Raw genomic sequence first — 19,380 nt, 5'->3', positions numbered from 1 at the left:
GCCACCTGATGTGATGCCAGAAACTGAACCAGGGTCTTTACATGAGCAGGATATGCTCTTAACCACTGAACCATCTCTTCAGCCCCTAATTACACATATTTTTGAGAGAACAGAAGACTCTGGCAGAAGAAAATGGAAAGATGTGGTCTCATGGATGCTGGGCTCTTGCATTTAAGGCATTATGGATTGAGGTGGGCTGATTTCCCTCCCTAAACCCATCCTAAAGAAAGAAATGAGAAGTACCACAGTAGTTAGTTTCCCTGGGCAGGACAGGACCCCGAGATAATGTGTGTGTGTGAGTGTGTGCGTGTGCGTGTGCGTGTGTGTGTGTGTGTGTGTGTGTGTGTGTGTGTGTGTAAATTGTTTCAGCCCAGGTGAGAACAAGAACACATCATTTCCTCTTATGTAAATGAGGATTATTGTTTTTCTCTATGAAGTCATACAACCTATGTACAAGTTGAATATGAAACAGATGAGACTGTAGACTTTCAGGGATTTCAACTCTAAAGTCTGATATTTAAAACATGCCACGTGAGGGCTCACCAGATGGCTCAGTGACCCGAGTTTCATCCCAAGGATCCACAGAAAGATGGGAGAAAGGAACAGATTCCACAAAGTTCTTTTCTGACCTTGATATATCCTCTGGGGCAATACACACCCACAATGCACACACAAAATAATAATAATAAAATTTTTGAAATTAACAAATACCACTTGACAGTGTTTACCACATGACAGTAGAAAAAGAATATGAGTTGATAGGCTTGTTTTACTTATATCTATAAATTGATACAGTTCCATCAATCCAAAACTGGTCATGATAGGCCAAAAGAAAACAACTGGAAAAAACTGAAATATCACACCATTGGGGAAATCTAGAAATTAACTCTGACAGATTGAAAAATAGAAAACAATTCAACAATAAGCATGGATGAGTTTCTTTTTTTATCTTTATTAATTTGAGTATTTCTTATTTACATTTCGAGTGTTATTCCCCTTCCCGGTTTCCGGGCCAACATCCCTCTAACCTCTCCCACTCCCCTTCTATATGGGTGTTCCCCTCCTCGTCCACCCCCAATTACTGCCCTCCCCCAAACAATCACGTTCACTGGGGGTTCAGTCTTTGCTGGACCAAGGGCTTCCCCTTCCACTGGTGCTCTTACTAGGATATTCATTGCTACCTATGAGGTTGGAGCCCAGGGTCAGTCCATGTATAGTCTTTGGGTAGTGGCTTAGTCCCTGGAAGCTCTGGTTGGTTGACATTGTTGTTCATATGGGGTCTCGAGCCCCTTCAAGCTCTTTTAGTCCTTTCTCTGGTTCCTTCAACGGGGTTCCCGTTCTCAGTTCAGTGGTTTGCTGCTGGCATTCGCCTCTGTGTTTGCTGTATTCTGGCTGTGTCTCTCGGGAGAGATCTACATCCGGCTCCTGTCAGCCTGCACTTCTTTGCTTCATCCATCTTATCTAGTTTGGTGACTGTATATGTATGGGCCACATGTGGGGCAGGCTCTGAATGGGTGTCCCTTCTGCCTCTGTTGTAAACTTTGCCTCCCTATTACCTGCCAAGGGTATTCTTGTTCCCCTTTTAAAGAAGGAGTGAAACATTCGCATTTTGGTCATCCTTCTTGAGTTTCATGTGTTCTGTGTATCTAGAGTAATTTAAGCATTTGGGCTAATAGCCACTTATCAATGAGTACATACCACATGTGTTTTTCTGTTATTGGGTTACCTCACTGAGGATGATATTTTCCAGTTCCATCCATTTGCCTATGAATTTCATAAAGTCATTGTTTTTGATAGCTGAGTAGTATTCCATTGTGTAGATGTACCACATTTTCTGTATCCATTCCTCTGTTGAAGGGCATCTGGGTTCTTTCCAGCTTCTGGCTATTGTAAATAAGGCTGCTATGAACATAGTGGAGCACGTGTCTTTTTTATATGTTGGGGCATCTTTTGGGTATATGCCCAAGAGAGGTATAGCTGGGTCCTCAGGTAGTTCAATGTCCAATTTTCTGAGGAACCTCCAGACTGATTTCCAGAATGGTTGTACCAGTCTGCAATCCCACCAACAATGGAGGAGTGTTTCTCTTTCTCCACATCCTTGCCAGCATTTGCTGTCACCTGAGTTTTTGATCTTAGCCATTCTCACTTGTGTGAGTTGAAATCTCAATGAGTTTCTGATAAATACAACAGTATAAATAAATTGTAAAAAGAGCCATGTGAACAATAGAAGTTTTGCACAAGAATGATGAACTTATAAAATTTATACAGTAGAAAAAAATAAAAAAATAATGAACTCTAAGGGTTAAGGACAGAGACTTACTGGATAGGAATATGACAACTTTCTGGGTTATATCCTTTATTTTGATACGGATCTGGCTTGACCAATTAGTTTTATGCCTCTATTTGCATATACCAAGTGGGATACTTAAGATGTATGGGAGAGCATATGTTTAATTGTATGTTAATTTAACCTCAAGAGACAAAAAACGCCATAAGCCAATACTGAACTTTGGTTCGTGATATGCATACAGATGTATTTGAGGCGAAGTAAATTCGTGCCTGCAAATCACTTTGGAACACACCCCAAAATAACATGGACTGATGAATGACTGAGAAAGTAAATGTCCATTGCATAAAGTAGGCATTGGGTAGATGCGTGTTTCTTGTAAAGTTCGATCGACTTTTCTGTGTGTTTGCTTTTGTATTTTTCATTGAAAAGGAGAGAATTTAACCAACTTAAAATGAGTTTTCATTCAGGATCAGTTTGTGTTTAGAATTCTGAATGCATCCCTGCCTGAGTGGCCATTGTTGCTGGGCTCTCTATTTGATACTTCCTTTTCTTTGCTGTCTGTCCTTAGGGTTTTTTTTTTTAATTACCAGGCAAGCCCTATGCAGACTTTTGCCGTCATACCTTCCTTGTGAGCTCCTGTCCTACCTACAGTTCTATTCAGTAGCTAAGGGTAACTTACGAATACATAATTGTTGAATGCACGTTATTCATTTATTCTCTAAGATTGCAAACACGGTCTTGGAAGCTACTGTGATTACTCTTGGCTGCACAAGGAGAACATTAGGGATATTGAGTTTGATAAATTGGCTAACAATACTCCCACTTCCCTCCTTCCTTACCCATCTCCTGAACTATATTGAATTTGTAATGACAGTATCTCTCATTTTTCCAAATTGTATTATAAATCCAGAAAGTATACATTTTCTGGAATTGGCATCCCCATCTTATAATCTCATTTGGCCAGAAGCTTGGCTGTAATTCGTCTGCAGGTTCCCATGCCTACTTTGTGGGCTATGCTGCCACTGTACGACCTTCTTACCATTGAAATCTATTGCTCATGTACATTAAGCAGAATGCTAAGCATAGGTCAAAAGAGGCTGCCAGGAGAATGCTTTAGAAAGGATCCTTCTTTTTCTTGCTTGTTAGTTCGAAAAAGAATGCTGCATTTGATATTTTGTATAGGGCAATGGGAAAAAGGTTGACACACATGTAAACCTTTGCTTTGATGCAGGGGATTGTGGAAATTAACTCCTGCCATAACATGGCGAGTTATTTCTACCAGAAGGTTTCATTGAGACTGAGGGCACTAATTCATTTGATATCATCGGGGCCAAAGTCACTTGAAGAGCAAGCTGCTGGCCCACATCTCGGTTTCTAAGGTAATCACAAATCATTTGTGCTGACATTTAAGATCTGACAGTCAGGGTTGACCTTGGAATGAAAGCCAGGATTCAGCAAGGAGAGCCAAGTGCATTTGCATCAAGACCTGAAAACAGGGATGAAGTTGTTTCTGGGGCCAGGCTGCAGGAATGGTGTTCGGTCAACATTTATTGAGGACCTAGTATGTGCCAAAGCCAGGTTCAGGCTCTGTAACTTCTCCATAATTCTGGTCATCTGCTGGGCTCTAGCACTTTTTGGTTAGCCTTTTTTTAATATAAAAAAGAACTTTCCTGAAATGTTCTTTCATTTCTATTTTATTATAATGTGAAGCTGCACATTTTGCATGATGGGTCAGATGCAGATATTTGAATGGTTGTCACTACAGCATAGAAACAGCTCACCTGAAAGCCCGTAGGTAGATAAGAGGACTCTAGCAGTGTGCTTGGGCTCCTCTTACTCATCAGCTACCAACTCCTTCTTGAAAAATGGGGGGGGGGCATGCTTGGTAATTCAAGAAATGCAAGGCTCTGGGAATAATCTACTTCCTGGCTGGAATATTGAGCTCTGAGTAATGACCTCCAGCTGTTGACTCAGCTGGTATTCCTACACATACATATTCCTGGCTCATTTGGGTGGTGGGCAGCTTCCTTGGTGCCTGTGAACCTAAGGGAAAAGCCTTAAGTAGAACTGACTGTTAATTATCGTTACTGACTAATCTGTAATCCCTGCACTTGGAATGTTGAGGCAGAAAGGTTGTAAGTTCAAGGTCATTTTTGGACTACATACTGAGACTGTCTAAACAAAAAACAAAAAACAGAAAGCAAACAAACAAAACCCCAAAGGTAGTATACTTTTTTCCTCTAAGTTAAGACAAAGAATGTGTAAACATTTGTGTCTTTCTGGGGGTGCACATATATGTTTGTGGCAAATGCTTTTTCAGGGTTCTAAGTGAAAAAGAAGAACAATTAAACACAAAATTAGTGACCATCATCAAATATCAGAGGCACTGATGATGGAATGTTGCTGTTTGTATTAGCTAGCTTCTGGTGTGTAACAAATCAGCCTATAAATGTTAAAGCTCATGATAATGGTTAAAACTTCTATATTTCTGTTTGGGTAAAATAGTGGGACCGTGTATGTATTTGTGATTTACTGTTCATACAGATACAGATTAGTTTTTAAAAATAACCTTTGCTCTCCAGTACGTATAATTAGTAACAGAGAAGGAAGAGTATTTAGGGACCCTGCTAACTCTTTTTTAAAATTTTACTAGTCACACACCCTAGATTTGTGTTCTCTTTTATTTACATTGCCTAGTGACATGTATTGTGGGATGGGGGGAAGGACGCACCAACTGTGTCTTGTAGAATTTGTAAGAGTCTAAGCAAAGCAATGTAGCACAGAAACATTATAACTTATAAAGGGAAAGAAGAAACAATGTGGAGGCAAACCATGTCAGCTCTGTAGGATAGAATCCAACTTCTCTGAAGTCCTCTTCCAAAGCAAAGCTCTTTCTCCTCATTTCTACAGACCTCTCTCTAACCTGGAGAAAAGTGGAGTCTCTCCGTTGGATTTTAAAAAAAACCCAAACAACATTTAGACTAATTAGCAATTGTATCTTCATTAGGAATTAGTTATACAGCAAATTTCAAGATACCTAGAAAAGTTTTAAGATTGGAATTATAAGCCCTACCTACAATTGCCTGTCTCCACACATTTACAAACTCTGCATTTAGCCCTGAGCACTTTGTATAAATTATTTTCTAGATTCCTTGTGGCATCCCTAAAGTTTGTCTCAATTTCACACATGTGTCTCTTTTATGCAAGAAGATCTGCAGTTTCACTAATGGAAAATGGACTCATGGGACTCACAAGTTTGGGGATTTCATCTTAGTCCCTTTTGTTCTAAGGTCATGAGTAAATAAAAAGTACAAACCAGGAATAAAATGTCTATACAACTTTCCCGAGCCCTTCTCTTTTGGAAACATACTTTTTTTTTGCCATAGTCTATGTTGCTTACCTACTACCATGTGTTTGGAAATGGCAGGTGTTGTGTCTAGAACTGAGCTCAGCAGATGCCCAACTCAGCATAGGCTGACAATCATTTCTTGAAAAAGATGCCATTGATGGTCTGGAATAAAGAACACTCCCTAGCTGTATCCCCTAGTCCAAAGTTTTTCAGATTCTCATAGGCCCATACTCCTCTGGAAGTCTTGTTAAAACAGAAGCTCAATATTTCATGGGTGTGGACTGGGCATGAGACTGCATTTTTGTCAAGCCCCCAAGTGATTCTAATGTCACTGGTCACTGTGCTACACTTGGAGTTGCAAGGCATTAGTGAGCATCCACATTCTTCAGGAAACTTACTGAAGTTTTTCTCCTTTGTAAAGTGCTGTTAATCAAGGTGTCTTCCTCAAAGGACTATGACACTAAAATAAGTGCTTAAGATGGAGCTTTCAGTATAGTAAACTGTCATTTTCCCTATTATTATTATTATTATTTATAGCGTATAACCATGCGTATGTCAAATTTCAAACTGTACTCCAGCCTGCCCTTTCCCTTTGATACTGGCACATCTGGTTAGCAGTGAACCCAGGCAACTTTTATACTTTCACAATACTCTTTAGAGATTTGGCAAGTTCAGCCAGGCTGCCTCTAATCCCTGCCTTCCACACCTTCCTGTGGCTCCCTGTCACATGCTTATGACAGGGCTCATGGGAATATTGAGAAGTGGTTGACTCTTTGAGAGCTGGGTTAGAGTAGAAGGTGAGTAGGTGACAGGGGGACACGGCATGCAGAAGTGATTAATATATTTCTAAGTGACTAATGTATTTCCTATTTAGTTCCTGTAGCAGTAAGTTACTAGGAAGACAGAAGGGAGATGGAAGGAAAAAGGAATTAAGGAAAGAAAGTAGAGAGGGAGGGAAGGAGGGGAAAAGGAAGGAGCTAGAAAAGCTGGCTCCCGAATCTATCTGGCTTCCTTTCTCTCTTGTGGTTTCTTCCACATATACTCATTTACCACGAGGTGTTCATCACCCTCTCTGTGCTCTCTGTGTAGTAAACTATGTTATTTATCCCCATTATTCTTTATGCCCATCCACTTGCCTTACGCATACATGTAAGTATATTCCTCATCAGGTAAAGGTGCTAGTTGCAGAAGCCTGTTGAAATGAGTTCAATCCCCGGGATCTACATACAAGTGGGTAGAGGGAACTGACTCCACAAAAACTATGTACTGGGTGGCCTCCTCACGAGGAGATCTATGGAGCCTCCCAGCCTCTGAAATGATTAAATAAACAAAGCTATTTTATAAGTATTTCCTCAAGTGTTTTCTTGTATAAATAAGAAATGACTAATGAGAAGTTTCCAGGTTCCTTGCTAGTGTTAACATACCCTACCTTTAATCCAGTGCTTTCTATACTTCATGTCTTCCTGGAACCCCATTGCGTGGATTTTATAATCTTTGAAGGGTGTTTCTTATTCAGAACACTTAATATGTTAAGGCCTTTAGTGTCACAGAACATGTAGCATAGAAGACAAGAACTTATATTTTGAAGTCAGAATATGTGAGTTCAAAGCTCATTCTATCACTTATCAACAATATGTTATCTTGAGGACTGTCTTTCTCACTTTTATTTCCTCAACCACAGTAAAAGACAATACTGGTGATTTTATGAGCTTGTTAGGAGAGGGAGATAGGAAAATCCTTGCAAAACAGGTTAACATCATGCCTGACACATAATAAATGCCTAGCAATAGTTTGATTTCTGCATTTGTATTATGCAACTGTGAGGTCAGCTTCCTTCCTCAGCTATAAGACTTCTCATGTTATCAAGACAAATACGGTGTCATCTTCCTGCCTGTGTCACTGTCTCCCTGCAATTGCCAGGCTTCATTCTGTGGAATGACAGAACTAGTCTATTAGGAGCACCTCCACTCCCAGCCATCTCCGTTGCCTGATCCCAAACATCAGAAATCAGTGAGGAGGTTAGGGAAGGTTTTCACTAGTCTGTCTCTGTCTACTGATTGGACTAACAATACAATAATCAAGGCATGAAATCTCAACAGAAGCCGAATGAGAGGTCACCCCACCTCTTCTGGGATGTCTAGAGCTGCAAAGAACTGATTGAGATAGTCCCGTGAGCTATCGTAATATCTTTACCCCTCTAATTCCAATGTTGAAATCTTGCCACTCGAGATGATGGTATTAGGAGGTGGGAGTCTTAGAAGGATAGTGAGAAGCATAAGGGGTTAAAGCCTTTATCCATATTATTAATATTTTAAGAAGCTACTCTATGCAGTCCAGCTTGCAAAATATGGCTGCATATGTTCCAGCATAGTTAGGAGTGCAGCCCAACATGTTTGCAGACAACAATGTCCTATCACAATGACAGAAGGTTGAATACCTGCAAACTTAGAGAGATCCATTTCCCTCTCTCTGCTATGTATGGGCACAGCAAGAAAGGGCCACTGTGCCAGAAATTAGGGTATCATGCTGTGTCAAAGTTTCCAGCCTCACTGTTGAGCTCCCTAGTCTCTTGGACTGTGAGACATAAAGCTCTATTATGTATCGGCCACTGAATACATAGTTTTTGTGGAATCAGTTCCCTCTACCCAGTTTTATGTGTGTTCTAGGGATCAAACTCATTTCAGCAAGCTTGCACAACCAGCACCTTTACCTGTTCAGCTATCCAATGGGACTTTTTGTTATAACAGCCAGAGGAACTAAGACATTCAGACATTGTTGAGGTACTTTTATGTACACTAAATAGGAGAAAGCAGGGGGTAGTAAGAAGTGTGAGTAGAGGGGTTGGGGATTTAGCTCAGTGGTAGAGCGCTTGCCTAGCAAGCGCAAGGCCCTGGGTTCGGTCCCCAGCTCCGGAAAAAAAAAAGAAAGAAGAAGTGTGAGTAGAATTGGAGGGGCTAAGGGCTAACCCTTCCTAGATGGACATTAGTGAGCTCTACCATCAATGAAAGCAGCTAATATCATCCTGAAACTATAGACCAAGTTCTCATATCTAGTCTACTCTCCAGTTCAGGCACAGAGGGTTGTTTATTTTGTCCTATGTGCTATGTTATAGCATATATATATTATATGCTATGACAAGGCAGAGCCAAGTCATGATTAAAAATTGTCTAGAGCCCCAGAAGGACAGTGTGACCTAGAGACTTGTTCCCTGAACTAGGATCAACATCACTGCAGTGAGCCCCTGTAAGTAGCTAGAGTAGGTAAGAAGGGCAGCTACAAAGAACTCAAGGTGAATTTTATGGACAAAGTCTAGAAAGGAGTAAAAAGGAAAAAGAAAATGGAAAATCTATAGAAGCCTGTGCTAGTCCAGTCCTTAGACTGGGCTGGAGAGTTGGAGTGCCCACATAGAAGGACGGGGTGAAGGAGGACAAGCAATGTGGTTGAAAGTCACTTAAACTTTCCGTGCCTCAGAATCTTTGTTTTCAGGGTTGCTGGAAGGACCTCAGGAGGTTAGCTCTTGAGCTTTGCTGGCACACAAGAAGTACATGCTCCTAGCTCAGATCTTCCACTGGTGTACAAATCCTATCCTGCCATGACCTTGGCAAACTGACGGGATGAAATTTCAGGACTTCTAGAGCAAGCATTCCAGGGACTGTCTTCTTCTTTTAAACCTTTATTGAGCTCTGCTCAGAGCTGATTGGATGCCAGGGACCAAAGCAGCAGGTAGGTTCAGGGCGCGCTGTGGTGCTTGGAGGAATGAAGTGTGATGGAGAAAGCATATCTCTTTGTAGAGGAGGAAAGAAGCTGAGCTTCACTAACAAGAGAACAGAGTCCCCAGTCTTGATCTTGAAGTGAATGTAAAAGGCATTTACTTTTGTAAACTATAGTGGAAAGGCAAGCATGTCACAACGGAGTGTGCACTTGGCCTAATAATTCATGCATCATTTTATGCTTTGAAATAACGCTCTTTGACATGAGTTGTGCGGTCAGTCAGCAAACATTTGTGAGTGTGTAGGTTACTCATTATCGTGGATATTTGTCAATAGTACTCTTACCCCAGCTCCCCTGGGGATTCTACTTGTCTTTTACTAATGAGAATAATTAGGACTAACCCTATTTTCTTTTTCATTTCAGCCAGCCTTAGGAAACTCCCATTTGCATTCCTTTTCCTCAGTGTTGCCTGACTGGTTAGCTAGTTGTAGAAAGTCAATCCAGTTGGTTAATGGACTGAACAAAGGGGTTAAGGTCACAGTGTTGATCCCTGGGAGCTGATTTACCTCACTGCTTGCGAACATTTCCTTTCTTTCTCCACCTCCAATGTGGATGCTCTGTCCTCCCTTAGGGCCTTTGCACATTTTTTTTAACTTGACTATATGCCATCTTGCCCCTAGTTACTGAGGTTCAATGTCAGTTTTCAGCCAAGCCTTCTTCACTTTCATAACCTGGTCAAGCAGTTTGCAGCCTGGAGAGCCTTATACTTCCCTAGACTGACATCCTTTACTATTTGTAATTGTATATTTATTGCTATTACTATTCAGTAAGACTGTTTTATGTCAGTTAAAGTAGGTTTAGGTTACATGCAATAAAACACTGCTGATTGCAGTTGAAGTAGAGGAGACGTATTCACCTCTCGTAACGGCATCGGCAGCCCGGCATGTCTAGGGCCTCTCTCCTGAACACAGGCCTTGCTCTTCTCTTCTATCTCTGTCATCTATAGAAAATGCATGTAGCCCTCATGATTACAAGACAACTTCTACTATTCCTGGCATTGTGTTCATATTCCAGTCAGACAGAAGGAAGAGGAAAAACGAGTACCAATTGATTACTGTTTATGTCTTATTGGCCAGAACTGGGGCCCTGGGGCATGTCATCATTCCCAGTGAGAAAGGAGCTCAAAAATAAAACTGTTGGTGTTGGGGCTAGGAGTGAGCACAGAGAGGGGGGCTTTCCCAGTTCAAAACGAAGGGGAAGGTGGAATGCGGGGAGGATTTGCGTGAGCAGATACTGGGAAGGGCTGATATTGGCTTGTAAAGTGAATAAATAAATAAAATTAAAAAAGTAAATTAATAGAATGAAAATGTTTGTTGCTGCTTCTGCCTTGTTATTATTCAGGTTTTATAAATTATGTAGGAAAGGCAAGCCTTAGAGAGAAGGTAAACCATCAGGAGTAGACCGTCCCGCAATATTTTCTATATATTCTTACTACTTCAAAGCCAAAGATGGGAGGAGCCATGTTTGTTTTCTTGATCGCACAATGTCTATTTTTTTTTGTAGGCATAATGTTGAATGCTACGTAATTAACTGTAAACAAGTGAAGGAATGAATGCTTATGGAAAGTATTTCCTGCCTTGGATCTGATTGCAGCTTGAATGCGAATGCCCTTTGCAGACTCATATGTTTGAATGCTGTCGGCAGGTGATGGCCCTGTTTTTGAAATATTATAGAACCCATGAGACATGGGAACTGTATGACAGAATTAGGTCACTATGGGTAGGTCTTAAAGGTAGTATCTGGTAACGACCTGTTTTCTCTGGTTCCGTGTCCTCCATGATAGAGTGGCCTCTCCTATATATCCTTCGGCCTGAGCACCACCAAGTCTATACCACAGTGGCGGAGTGAAATCCCCCTGAAGAGTATGAGCCAAAGCACACCATTCCTTCACCTTGTTTCTGTTGGGGGTGCTATCCCAGAAAAAAAGAAAACAGGTAACACTAATGTTGAGAGGGACTAGAAAAAAGAGGATAGATCAAGAGTAGCAAGAGTTTAATAGAGACCACTTGGGACTAAACTAACTGGATATTGGTTTTGCATGAATTAGGAGAGGGTGCTCTTCCTTAGAACGTGTTACTGCCATAGACTGGAAAACTGCCTTAATGAATGTCTAAATTTATAGTATCTTTGATGTCAGCGCTGTCCCTTCACACGATGTTAGGTCATTCACCAATATTCTGCACAGCCCAGTAAAACCACCCTGCTTCACAAGTAAGTTGGGTGGATGTAACAGTGAAAAAGCTGTCATAGTTGACTTCCATAGTCTACAAAGTATGTGTTTCCTAGGTTGTGATGCTAATAAGGTATGTGAGTGATGTTATAGATAAAGACAGTCTGAGGTACTAGGCATGTGCTGAGAAGACTGGAATTTGTCTTGGGTCCTCACTCTTCATTCACTAGGATAATCAACTAATGCTTCTCAATTTTAGTTTCCTAAGCTTTTAACCAGGAACAATGACTCCCATTCATAGCTGTATTGAGAATGAAATACTTTAATGGTTGGGAGTCTGTACACCATCAAGAAACCCCTGTGCCAGTGTTAATGTGAAATGCTGACAGGAAATAGGTAGATACACATCTTTTCTCTATTCTTCTTTAGACACTAACCTTGCTCATGTTATTTAGTTTCTATGGGACTCAGTCTATGTAATACCTCTTTATACCTGTGCTACTGATTTTCCTTGCCACTGCGATAGAATACCTGAAGAAACAAGATGAGAGAAGGGTATGATTAGGCTCACAGTTTTGGGTGGATTTCAGCCCGTCACTGTGGCTAGGCCTGGTAGCAGTAAGGTGGAGGAATGTGCAGCAGACGCTACATCATCATGAAGCACAAGGAAGGAGAGAAAGCAGGCTGGAAACAGAAGTAGGCAGAAACTTTAAGGTCTGCTCACAGTGACCTATTTCTGTAAGGCAGTCTCCATGTCCTACAACCTACTGCTCAGAAACGCTGAGGATTAAATATCACAAGTGGTGTTCAGTGCACGTTAACCAGGAACTTTACAGTAGTTGGCCTTGTACTCGGCCTTTTTTTTTTGTCTTTGGTATTACACCCAAATATGAGTGTAGACCAAGGAAATATATAGAATGAAATGAGAAAAGGGTTTCTGGGCCTTTGTGAAGAGAATGGATAAAGGGAACAAAAGAGAACGATTTGGCATATTTTCTTAAGTCTGTTTTGATGTCCCTTCCATTCTCTACTGCACGCTGTCCCCAAACAGTGTTGGTTGAATTGCATACTTTACCTATGGGTTTGCAGATGCAGTTTCTTACCAATTTGCCAAAGAATTGATTTCATAGAAAATCCCCATGATTGATAAGGTAGACATAAAATGAAATGGAAGAAACCGCAAGGCACATTGGCAGATTGGAATCAACAAAACCTTGTTTTGTACAGACTTTGCTCCTCAACTCTTTTTCCTTCCTCATTGGAATGGGGAATCTGTGAATGCTAGAAAAATCTGTTCTGATCCTGTAGCAGTGAGACAGGTAGACAGAGGAGTTTGCTGGGGCAAACAGCAGAATTGTTTATTCTAGAGCAATCTAACGGCCCACTTTCTCATACAGTCTCCCAGAGCTGCACTGGCTTAAGTGAGGAGTAGCATATCTTGTCCTGTCCTCTTCAGTATGCGTCTCCTATTCCCTAGCATTGTGTACCTCCTCTTAATCTCTTTGAGAGTTATCAGGGAAACAAGATGCCTTTTTGCTTCATTTCTCTCATCACATTTCTCTGGAGTAAAAGGCACTTCATTTTCTTTCCTTCTGTCCCACCGAAGCCATTTAAGGAAACTGTGCTGAGGGCTCTGCGTTGCTGGGCTGGCTTGCTGTGTGCCCGAAGCTGACATCTTTTGTGTGTGCGTCATGGTTTATGGTAGAGTGGTTACAAATCAGCTCCCATTCTGGTAACTAAATTTTATTGACTTTTTCCAGGGCCTGTGGTGGGACTGACATGTCCCCTATTTAATTACTTCCTCCTTCTTGACAGCAGATTGAGTTAAGCAGAGGATACACAGGTGGCTCCAGGGCCAGAGAACTTGGAGTGGCCTTGGCTGGGCCACTGACTGGGGCTGGAGTGAGCGCAGACTGGGGGATGTAACAACCTGCTGGCGGTTATGCGCTGTGGTTTTATGGCTGCATTGGGGGCAATAACTGAACAGTGGGGCCTTTGGACTAATTTGAGGAATGCTTTGCATACATCCCAGCTGCTCGCCATATGTCTGACCCATGTAGATGGGAGGGGCTTTCCCTGAGCTCTTGTTTCCTTCCCTGGAAGTCAAGACTAACGGAGCCTTTAAGTACTCAGCTGGGGGTGTTTTGGAGGAAGAGCATGGACCACAAATGCTTCAACTGATTTAATCATAACCCAAATACATTCTATGCTTTGCCAGATTTTTCCATTCCAATGACATTGTATCATTTTGTTCTCGCAAAACCCCCAATTGTAGGCTGAGGGGAGAATCCGCCATTAATAAGTGAAGACTGAGATCCAGAGAGACAATAACCAAAATAAAAGCAGATGTTGGGCTACTTTCTATGTATCAAGCACTTTTCTAAACAGTCGAACGATATTGATTTATATCATACTTGTATCAGTCCAACAAACCAGACACCATTATGGTCCCTACTTCATTGTTGAAGATGAGCTCAGAGAAGTTGTTTAACTTGTCTGTGGTCACACAGATAGCAAAGAGTGGAGTTAAGATTCAAAATCAAGCAGTCTGCCTCCAGAGACTGTGTTTCCAGCTACTATTCCTACTGCCAGCCAAGTTGACATTTATGGAACTGGAATTCACACCAATCACCTGGAATTTTCTCCTTATAGCCTTTCAGAGTTGGACTTTTTTCTTCTGATATGGCAAAAGCTTTCATTTAAATTTATTTAATTAGCCCCACTCTCTCTACTTACCATGAAGTCAGAGGCCTTTCCATTCCAAAGGAACTGTAAAGTCTTCAGAAAATTACTCCCAGTCCAGGGCTGTGAAAAATACAAGTATCTGCGGGTTAAAAGTTTCTAAATCTTGGCAGTCCAATGCCCAGGACACATATTTTCTTTTGCCTATTGCCTGGGAAGAAGGAGTATGCTTTTCCACTGGGCTGCTTGTTTCTGTGAGCATGCATACTCCCAAGTTTTACAATCTGGAGAATGGGTTTCCCTGACTCTCCTGACAATTGCAGTGCAACTCTTAGCTAAAGAGAACACTAAGCCTGTGCTAAGTGGAAGTGAATCATGTGAAGGGCAGGGAGCTGTGTGAGGGTGAGGGTGATGGCTGCCCATGATGACTTTCTCACAAAAAACAACAAACAAAAGCTTTGCTCCACATTCATTGGTGTCCTCACGAAAACCGTTTAAATGTAGGTCTAAATGTAGGTCATATCCAAATTATAATTTATGATTATGGCCAAAAGGGCAGATATAACTCTCATTTTTTTCTTTGTTTACAAATTAACTCTGTAGTCAGGCATTGGCCACCATGAAAGAATGAACACACTATCAATCTGACAGAGAACCCATAATAAGAATGTATGTATTAGAAGGATTTGGAGTATAAGAACTAATTGCTTAGGCAACTGGTTTTAAAGGTTGGATTTTCCACAAAAGTAGACTTTGTGTTAAGGATTTGAATGCAAGTAGTATATTTGAAAGTTGATTCCAAAAATCTTGATACAACTGTGCTGGGAGCATGGCTCATTGACAGAGTGCTTCCCTAGCACATATAGGCCCTGTGTTGCATCCACAGAATCACATGGCAAAATCAGCATCATTAGATATTGGATAAATGATATAGGGAAGAAAAGAAAGCCAACTCATAGAATCCATTATGGGCTAAAATATGAAAGGCCACTGTGTTGGGGACCTCGGTCTGTGGTGTGGGACATACATTCCGGTTCTACTTGAGAGACAAAGAACGTAGGCTGCCTAACCATTATCTCACTGATGGTGAGAATTTTTGGTTTCTTTAAAAACATAGAACTATTTTAAGACTATTTTAATCCCAGGTGTGGGATATAGGGGCTCCTTCAGATTGTTCACAGCAGCTGACTGTGATTTGCCTCATGCTCTAGCAGGGTGGTATTTTGCCAGCAGCAGATGGTTTCTGCAATTGTGTGACAATTAGGATTTTGTGGGCTTTTCAGAGGGTGTATAAATGCTAGGGCCATGAGAGGGGCGGGTTGGGGATTGGTGATTGGTTGTTGTTCACCATCTCGGAGGGTTGGTGACTGTTTGATAGTAGTAACGGTCAAAGAAGAAACACCAAGAAAAATAATTAGATATCCTGATGGCAAACATCAAACTTGTCCCAAGGAACTTGACACCCCTAATCAGCAGAAAGTAGTTTAATAATAACTTCACCTCCTTTCCCCTGTATAATTTTTTCCCTCTTCTATCTAGTGTTAGGGGGTTGAAAGGCTAGAAGAAAATAAGTGGAGACCGGTGAAAGAAAGAAGAACCCACAAAGTAGCCAAATTCTGGCCACATTCATTTTAGTCAATTGTTTGAAGTTACCCTTAATTGCCTTAACTTACCAGCACTCAAGTCTCTCCCACTTATTGGCTGAAGGGACTGTAGGGTAATATGGTAAGAAGATACGTGGTAACAGTGAGTATCAAAGGGCAAGGCACTGGTACCACTTGCTGCACAGATAAACCAGTTCCTATGGAAGGAAGGAAAAGAAGAGGAAAAACAGCATTTTATAATTAGAACTCTGAGTTTCAAGTGATAAAATCCCAAATCAATAAGCCTGAGAAAGCAAAAGCAATTTATGTGAGTCACTAAAAATTCAGGGGAAAGTGGCCTTGGACATAACTAGCCCCTGTTGGCCATTAGTTTGGAGTCACCCTTTATGTGTGTTCAGTCACTAGGACCCTGGTTTCTCCAATCTTTTAGTATAGAATAAATATGCAAAGACAGCTGTTTTGAGGCTCTCCCTTCCGTATACCTCTCACTCTGCATTCTTCTGTGTTGGTTTCCTTATCTCATGGCCAAGAGGAATGAATAAGATGGTGCCTTGAGGCTTATGTGACTCCTATTCCCTCTCTTCTCAGCGGAGGAAAACACCTTCCCTGGAGGATTTTGCTTTAAAGATGTTAGAGAACAAAGGAAATGAAGGCAGTGCAATGAAGAGATACCCAGTTCTCAGGGTCATCTAAGTCCTGTTCATGATAGTTGGGACATCGAGACAACCTGCAGAATCATCAGTGGATAAACTGCTAGATGGAAATTGCAGTGCATATGCACATCACAATATGATGCAGCTTTACAAAGAAGAAAATGAGGCCATTTGCAACAATCTGAACAGAACTAGAGGGCATGAGCTTTAGTGAAGTCAGGCCCAGGAAGACAAATAGCCTGTGATCTCACTTAAGTGTGGAACATGAAAAGATTGACCTCCCAGAGGCAGGCAATAAGAACAGGAGCTGGCCAAGGAAAAGGGCTGAGAAAAAAGTGGTCAAAAGACACAAGAGAAATCAAGTCCAAGAGACCTATTGGAAATATAGTGGTTACAGAAAATAGCAACAGTTTCTGAAAACTGGTAAGTAGGTAGGTAGGAAATGTTCTTACCATAAAAATGTGACAAATATGTGAGATAATGAATATGCTAATTAGCTTGATTTCCCTACTGTACAATGCATGTTTGTATGATAAAAGTATGCATAATTTATTATATATCTACATATATATGTATGTATATGAGTAAAAAAATCCTGACACCTTTAAAAAGACTTTTGATTGCTTTAATGTTGGTCAGACTCTTATCTTTATTCCAACTGACATGGCCATAAAGAAAACTCCAGTCATATGTTAAGTTGAAGAAGATGGTTAGTTTATTCCAACATCCTACCGAATAAGCTGAGCATCTACACTGGAAGGATAGATGCTTCTATTTCAGGAGTCTTCTATTTCTTGGATACATGGATACATTCCAAGACACCTCGTAGATGCCTGAAGCCATGGATCATATTGAACCTCGTTTTTGTTTGTTTTCTTTTCTTTTATTTGTTCTGCTTTGCTTTGCTTTTTCTCCTTTTTGGCTTTCTTTTTTCCTTTTGAGATAGTGTTTCTCTGTGTAGCCCTGGCTATCCTGGACCTCGCTCTGTAGAACAGGCTAGCCTCAAATTCAATGATCCATCTGCCTCTGCCTCTGAAGTGCTGGGATTAAAGGTGTGAGCCACCAGGCCTGGCTTTGATAAAGTTTAAGTTTTGAATTTGGCACAGTGAGAGATTGACAACTAATAATAAAGGAGAATGATTGTAACAATATACTTTAGTGAAAGTAATATCTTACCTTGCTTTACGTTTTCACTTAAATGACGTGCTTCCCAGTATTTCTTTTTCCAAGTTGGTAGCACCACTGAGATTTGGAGCCATTATTAAGTACAATGAGGGTCACTAGAAGCAGTGTGCTACTCTGACAGCTTGATTACTGAGACGGCTCCTGATGACAGGGCCATGGCATATACTGTATGGATATGTTAGACAAAGAGATTGTTCATGTCCTGGGACCTAGATTTTATCTTGATATTCCGAATGTTATGCAACTTAAAACTTGTAAATTGTTTATTCGTTAGATTTTCCATGGCATGTGCTGGGTCTGTAGTTTACTATGTATGACAGAATCCATGGAAAGCAAACCGTTGGAGACCAGAGAACTACTGTAGTTGCTGGAAAATGAGCTTTCAAAAAAATAAATAAATAAACAAATGAAAGCCTTGATTTGTGGCTTATTTCCATGGTATAGAGTTCATGAAACGTGAAATGAAAGGACATTTGCACAGTCATCCCTTGGAAGCCAGGGCAATCTGGCTCCAACATGCAACTGGGCAATTCACCATAAAGACTGTGCCTAGGTAGATGGTATGTATGATCTCTACACCCGGAGAACAGTCTATCCTGTAGAGCCTTAGTTACCATGAAGGCTCAGTTTAAGAACTTACAGAACAGGTAGTTTTGTCTGGCTTACAGGATGCTCGGATGGACTGGTGCATTCACACCAGTTATCTACTGCCCCTCCCATTCACTTTGCATGCACCTCCAGCAAATACTTAACTGACCATTTGGTGGTATAAAACAACGTTTAACCAACATAGATCCACCTACTGTGTAAGTATACTGTCAGCCTGGGGATCTTGCTTTCAGTTTCGTGCTTTCTTTCCAGAGGCCCCATGAGAGGAGGGAGCTTGGAAAAATACACAGGCACTTCATACGTACATGGGAACACTACTTGGTCTGTGGAATTAGATGTTCCCCCCACCATGTTATAAATAACCCACCTTGTGATCAAACCTGCCCCTCTTCTGTGTGATATCTAAGGTGTGGAGAACTCATTTTATAACTCACCATGGATGTCAGAGGCTCGCCAAACTTTCCCATAGTAACCCTTGAAAGGATCAGTTGGTGATATCTTCAATCCACAGGCTGCTGGGAAAATGTAACACTGGGCCTTTTGTCCTGTCGTAGCAACATCATTCCATTGTTCCTTGGTTTCTCTGACTTGATGTGCTTGTGGTTTTTGGTCAGAAATGCTATCTCTCTTCACAACCCCGGGGCTCAGCTCTTCCTAGGTAGGAGCACACAAAGATGGCACCCTTTCATTAAGTCACCACAGCCTGCTGTAGCTTGTCTGATTAGTTTCCTTACACAGCAGCGCAAAGAACTTTCCGCCTTTGCAGTTCCTTTGTTTCAGGATTTAAAAAAAAAGAAAAAAGCCTAGCTAGGAAGCTGCAAGGTTGGGAAGTTGTTAAACATACACATCCAGTCACACCAAACCAGATTTGCTGATAACAGGAGAATGGGAAGGCCCAAAGCTGAGGGAGCGTTTCAAGGTCACAGGCAAGGAGGGGCCTGCAGTGGTGGCAATGGAAAAGATGAATAGACAACAGTCAAATGCATTATTTAGTGTGTTCCACATCGCAAAGCCAAGAATGGTTCCTTCGCACCACAAGATCTGATGTATCAGGCTGGCTGGCTCCA

General features: G+C 41.3%; 1 long non-coding RNA gene across 4 annotated transcripts in view; it reads right to left on the bottom strand.

The window, feature by feature from the left end:
- The window catches only part of LOC147998146 (uncharacterized), a 36,467-nt gene extending 17,376 nt beyond the window's left edge, over positions 1-19,091 (bottom strand). For 3 of the 4 annotated variants that reach the window (XR_015646478.1, XR_015646479.1, XR_015646477.1), the window contains exons 1-3: positions 18,748-19,091; positions 15,936-16,063; positions 14,317-14,385 (exon numbers count right to left, since the gene is read on the bottom strand). This is a non-coding gene — a long non-coding RNA (uncharacterized LOC147998146). Of the gene's footprint in view, positions 1-956; positions 2,175-14,316; positions 14,386-15,935; positions 16,064-18,747 lie in introns of those variants that run through there. The other variant, XR_015646476.1, reaches the window with a different exon arrangement.
- Between the last annotated feature and the right edge of the window lie 289 nt (positions 19,092-19,380).

The sequence above is a fragment of the Rattus norvegicus genome, chromosome X (genome assembly GCF_021556685.1).
Source record: "Rattus norvegicus strain SHRSP/BbbUtx chromosome X, alternate assembly SHRSP_T2T, whole genome shotgun sequence".
Lineage (NCBI taxonomy): Eukaryota > Metazoa > Chordata > Mammalia > Rodentia > Muridae > Rattus > Rattus norvegicus.
Note: the sequence above shows the minus strand (reverse complement) of the source record. Positions and strands in the feature narration are given on the sequence as shown.